The sequence below is a fragment of the Vigna unguiculata genome, chromosome 9, assembly GCF_037176805.1.
Source record: "Vigna unguiculata cultivar grain cowpea cultivar isolate G323 ecotype 2 chromosome 9, ASM3717680v1, whole genome shotgun sequence".
NCBI classification, from domain to species: domain Eukaryota; kingdom Viridiplantae; phylum Streptophyta; class Magnoliopsida; order Fabales; family Fabaceae; genus Vigna; species Vigna unguiculata.
This window is the reverse complement of record NC_140800.1, coordinates 37,853,974-37,859,974: the sequence shown is the minus strand read 5'-3', so window position 1 is coordinate 37,859,974 and position 6,001 is coordinate 37,853,974. Positions and strand designations below refer to the sequence as shown.

The 6,001-nt window shown below is 30.0% G+C and overlaps 1 pseudogene across 1 annotated transcript; it reads right to left on the bottom strand.

Moving 5' to 3' along the window:
• Positions 1-238: 238 nt before the first annotated feature.
• LOC114162662 (sugar transport protein 5-like) lies at positions 239-4,244 on the bottom strand (annotated as a pseudogene). The gene is made up of 4 exons (XR_014984519.1): positions 3,977-4,244; positions 1,733-2,052; positions 955-1,583; positions 239-870 (listed from the first exon to the last, which is right to left on the bottom strand). The product of XR_014984519.1 is annotated as a sugar transport protein 5-like (transcript).
• Positions 4,245-6,001: the final 1,757 nt, after the last annotated feature.

Genomic DNA, 6,001 nt, shown 5'->3' with positions numbered 1-6,001 from the left:
CCATATAAATAATAAAGACTGGAATTCATGATCCACAATAGAAAAATCTATGAGAGATGAAGAAAAGAAATAACGAAGAAACAAGAGCAAAAAATTAAACATGAAGTGACGCAGCAGAAACAGGTGCTCTGATACCGTCTTCAGAATGGTACTCACCAAACATGTTTATAGTAACATCACTCATTATACATAAGAAAAGAAGAAAAGAAGTTAAGGTAGAAAACTGATTGTGATAAAAGAATGAAAACAGATAAATGTTCTGACAAAGATAATAACCAAAATATACAAATATGAATCTAACAAAATACACAAATAGGAATCTAACCAAAAAAAAAAAGTTTAAGCCAGAGATAATAACCAAACACAAATCAAAAGCTAAACAATATATATCACAATTCTTATTACAAACAACAATACCCCGAAGTAATATTTAGTTCATGGAAGATTTTGTTGGGGAACTTTTACAAAGTGACGCCAAAACCAGTGTTTACTCCAAACGATGTACATGGACTCCAAAGGAATTCCTTTTGTCTCAGGCAAGAAAAATATAATAAAGATTGTCATTACAACAATCCAACCCGCGTAGAACACGAAGGCACCAAACTTAAAGTGGCATAGCATTGCCAAGAATGTCTGAGATAATATGAATATGGTTACGAACTGCACACCAATAGCTATGCTTTGTCCAGTGCTTCTGATTTTTAAGGGGAAAATCTCACTCGGAATGAGCCATGTGAGAGACCCCCACGACCCACCAAAGCTTGCAGCGTACAAAGAGAGTAACACCAACACCACAATCGCATTTCCCTTTGATATATCCTTTGTTCCATGAACACCAGTTACCACCGCTAGCACAATGGATAGCGCAAGCTTCACAGTAGTCATCACAAAAATTGTTAATTATTATGGGTGCCACCACGTTTCAAATAATAAAATGATAAATATTTTGCTTACCTGGCAAAGAAACATGACTATGCCACCAGTTACGAACAAGAACCTGCGACCAAACCGATCAACAATAGCAGTGCCCAAGACGATAGAAGCAAGGTTGACTGTTCCGAGGATAATGGCAGAAAGTAAAGCAGCATCGTGTCCCAAACCCACTGATTGAAAGAGGTTAGGAGCATAGAATGCGACGACGTTAATCCCTGTGAGTTGTTGAAAAAATGTGATAGCAACTGCCATGACCAAGTGTGGTCGATACTGCCTCTCAAATATGGTCCTGAAGGGTTCCTGCTCCACAGATTTTGCAATCTGAGACCACTTAATGAGTTCTTCCAACTCAGGTTCAACATCGATGGAGGATCCTCTGGCTTTGCGCAAGGCTCTTCTGGCTTGGTCTATTTTTCCACGCTCGACCAAGCTACTTGGGGTGTCAGTTATAAGCAATGCACCCATTGTCATAACTGCTGCAGGCACCACCGCCAGGCCAAGAGAGACCCGCCACCCCATTTGTGCTTTGCGGTTCCGTAGTTTATGCAGCCCGCGGCAACCACTCCTATTCCGACGAAGAAATTGAAGCCCGCGTTGAAAGCTCCTCGCCATTTCGGTGGAGCTATTTCAGAAAGATACAATGGCGCAGCCTTTTCCAGATTCATGCAATGCAACACACAGATGACATTAATAGAAGCAAAAATAAAATGAATATGACATGAATTGAGAAATTATATTCTGTTATTATGAATTCATTATTAACTGCAGCAGTATATGAAATGTGAATGTGTTGACTCACTTGATTTGTAAAACCAACGCCAATTCCGAGTAGAATACGACCTAATATGAGCATAGCAATATTTTCAGCCCCTGCATTTAAGGCACTACCAACAAAGAAGACGATTCCTCCAAAGAGGATGATGTTTCTCCGACCAAACGCTATCGTGATTCTACTAGCTGCCAGAGATGACACTAACCCAGCGAGGTATAAAGAAGAGGTGAACAGTGTCAATATTTGACTGTCATATACGCAATACATGTTTACTTCGGCACTTGCGATCTTTCTCAGTATATTTGGGAAGAATTTTTCCAGAAACGGTACCATTGTTGTCACACCTCCTGAAATTTGTTCACATTTTTATCGAAGGGAAGGAGTAAGCTTTACATATTCAAATTAATGAAAACACTATTTAAGTATATGATAAAACTAGAAGGACTTTATAGAGTTTTTCTTCTTCTTCTTTTTTTTTGTCTAAACAAGTGTTTTTACTTTGGTAAAAAAATAAAATTAACTTATATCAATCAGGTGCTAAAAAGCTTCTATACTACTTATAACATCGTTGTAAATGTAACTATTTGTTTTGTTAAGATGGTAAATTGCAATTAAAATTAAAGGTTTGTTGAGGTGGACAATTAGTTCCTGGGCAGACATAAATTGAAGGTCTTTTACCAGTGCTTTAAAATGCAAACCTTTAAGAGTCATTTGACTTGAAGTGAGCATTTGGTATTCTGTCCAGGATGGAAATATTTCTAGGAACCTTTTTACATGTTTTGCAACATGTTATTTCTATTTTTTAATTAGCAGTACTTTTATATTTCAAGATAGAACATGGGCTTTTTTTTCTTTCTTATTGCATATTAAGAAAACTAATAAAAATACCGTTAATTTTTTTTCCAAAATAATAATTTTTTTCAAAAAAATCTTTAAATAGATCACCGAACATTTTGGACCTGTTTATATTTTTATATTTTGCTTTTTTGCTTTTCTAGAATGGGGCGAAAAAACAAAAAAAAATATATATATATATATGAAAAAGTAATTTAAAATAATTAATTAAAAGTATTGGATTTAAATTTTAATTACTTTAAAAGGAGGAATAAAATAAAACTAGTTAATGATTTTTTTTAATATAATTTGAAATTAAATTTATTAATATTGATTTTTTTTAATAAAACAAAAATATTAGAATGAAAAGTACTTATGACCAATAACAAGAACAATGATAATAATAACGTTGTCAAATTTTAAATTTTCTTTTATTTTTTATTTATCCTTATCTATAAACCATTATAATAATAAAAAAATTATTCTAAATTATGTTAAAAAATTAATATTTTTAAATTTTTGACTAAATAATAATTTTCTTAAAAAAAAAATTCAAATGAACCAGAATATTATTTCCTCAAATAATGGACGAACAGAAGTCAAATTCTCAACTATTTTTTTTCTCCGATATCAGAAACTTTTTGGGAATTCGAAATTAAAAGTCAATAATGACAAATTTAATTTTAAATTACATTAAATAAAAATCATAAATTATTTTTTATTTTATTCCTTATCTTAAAGAAATTAAAATTTAAATATAATATTTTTAATTAATTATTTTAAATTAATTTTCATAATTTTAGTTTTAACTTTTAATTTTTTAGTTTTTTTCCTTTTTTAGAAAGAAAATTCAGAAAACCGTAAAGACGGAAAATATTGTTCCAAGTTTTATTTTATTATTATTACTATCAATCTTATTTTTAACATTAAGTCTGTACTTGGTATGATTCAATTATTGCGGTAACAATTGTTTTGGGCAAAGTTTAGTTTCCATTAAAAGCTTACTAGAAACTTGTCAAAAACATATAATTAGTATCACACTCATGTTGACGATAATTATACATTTAAAAATTAACTTGAGTGCAAAACTAATAATGCAATACTTTTATATCTATTCACCCATGTCCATAATATCCTTACAAATAATAAAATAAGTAAAACCTGAGGAAGGTCAAAACATTTCCTAGGAAAAGTAATTAAGTTTGAGACGTAATGTATTTGCGATTTCAGAGAAAGCTAGTATAAACCATAATCGTAAGAATTATGTATGTATGTGAGAGTAATTAACAACTCTGATGTCTAAAATCAACGAAGTCAAATTAAGGTTGAAACTTAAAAGGAAACTTTTGAAAAGCGAATATGATGTTCATATAAGAAAATTTAGAAAAGGATTAACTAAGAACAGAATAAAGGTATTATTAGATTGAAAGAATGAACCTGAAATTCCAACGTCATATCCAAAAATGAGTCCACTCGATGCAGCAACGAGGCAAGTGATGACAACGGAAAACGTGATCTTGCCGGCGAAGCCATTGACCGCCGGTGATGAATCCACAGGAACCACCCCACCGGCCATTTTGATGAACCTCAGTCTTCTCTACTCACTCAAACTTCACTTCACTTTGCTTTCTGTACTGTCTGTGTAATGGACATTGGACAACGGCGTGGCCACTAATTTATAGGCCAACGATGGAAACCAATGAAACAAAAATAAAAACCGAAAACTTTATTCCTAAATAGTCATGAGTGTATGAACGCTGTCTGTTGCAACTTGCAAGTGGAGGAGAACTATTCTGCATTTTTTCTATAAAAAAAAAATTGTAATGTGTTCATTTAGTTACAGGTCAATGGCTAATGATGATTACTTTATGATACACTATATGAGTTGTCCAATAACTTTTCAAAATGATTAATTACAATTCAAGACAAGCATAAAATATATATATATATAAAAATTCCTCTTGATAATGTTTTTATTCCTTTTGATTTTCACTACTAGAAAAAAAAATTTAATGAAAAAAAGTTCATCAAAAAATAAATAAATTGTGTTCACAAAAACAATCAGTTCTTTTACTAATAATATAAATTTAATTAATAAACAAAATTGACTTGCCTCAACCCATTTGTAAAATATAAAATAACAGAAAAAGAAAAATTAAAGATCATCCTCATTTTACATTTGTGATACTGTAAAAAAGAAGATAAAACATGAAGTCTCCTTAATTTGTACACATAATTTTCCAATTCAACTACAAATCTTAAAATATTGGATTGTTCTGTTTTTCCATTCAAGTGTATCATATTTACGAGTATATTACAAATTGTATTATACCGTGCTCTTGATAAATTATTGTGAAAAAAATTACCACAAATTTAAGTATTAAAAATAGTTTTGTGACAAATTCTTTTGTTATAAATTATTACTAACCAAAAACTATAATTTATAATCATGATGTAACTTTTTTAACTTAACATCGTATCAACCCAACTATAATAGTTCAATTGGCACTTGATCCATCTATAATGGTGGACCTTAGAATGTTTATAGGGGGTTTTGGCCCCCTCCCCTCCTCCCACATTTTTTTTTCTATATAATATATATATATATATATATATATATATATATATATATATATATATATATATATGTATAATTTAATTTTAATGTATTTGATATTTTTAAAAATTTTATATATTTATTTTGGAGTTAAATATTCTTTTAGTTTTTTAGTTTTGAAGTGAAATTGAAATTCGTTCATGTTAGAAACTATGTTTAAAACTTTAATATATTTTGATCATAAACTTTAGACATTAATATATATAGTTTTTTTTAATCCAATTACACTAATTTTGTTTTGTTTTGAAATGTAGACGCATTTCATGCTAACATTTAAGTTATTTATAGGTCTGTCTTGATCCTGTTTTAATAACTGCTAAGAAACGTGTTTGATGCATTAACAAAATTTAACGTAATTGGGTGAAAAAGATTATATCCATTCATTTTTAAAGTTTGTGAATTCAAAATGTATCAAAGTTTCAGACAAAAACAAATTTCAATCTTGCGTGAAAGTTCAGATACTAAAAACACACACTCTTTATCTTGACATCCCCTAAGTTTTGTTTGAAGATCCATCCAGTCTCCGCAATGAAACAATTGATATACCTTACAACAATTTAATTATTATTGGATCACATAATGGTAATTTAAAATGTTTAAAGTTAAAATATTCATAATTAAAAAAATGTTATTCAAACTATCCATAACATCTTTTATACGAGCATTTCATTAACCATTATATAGTTTATATATAAAAGATCATCACGTACGGTGTTTATGCGGAAATTACGTGGGAAAAATAATTATATGCTTCAATCTCGTGCATCAACCATAAATTACTAGCCAAACTTTTACCTTTTAAACCTTTTAATTTATGGATGGGCATAATCAAATACACAACAAGA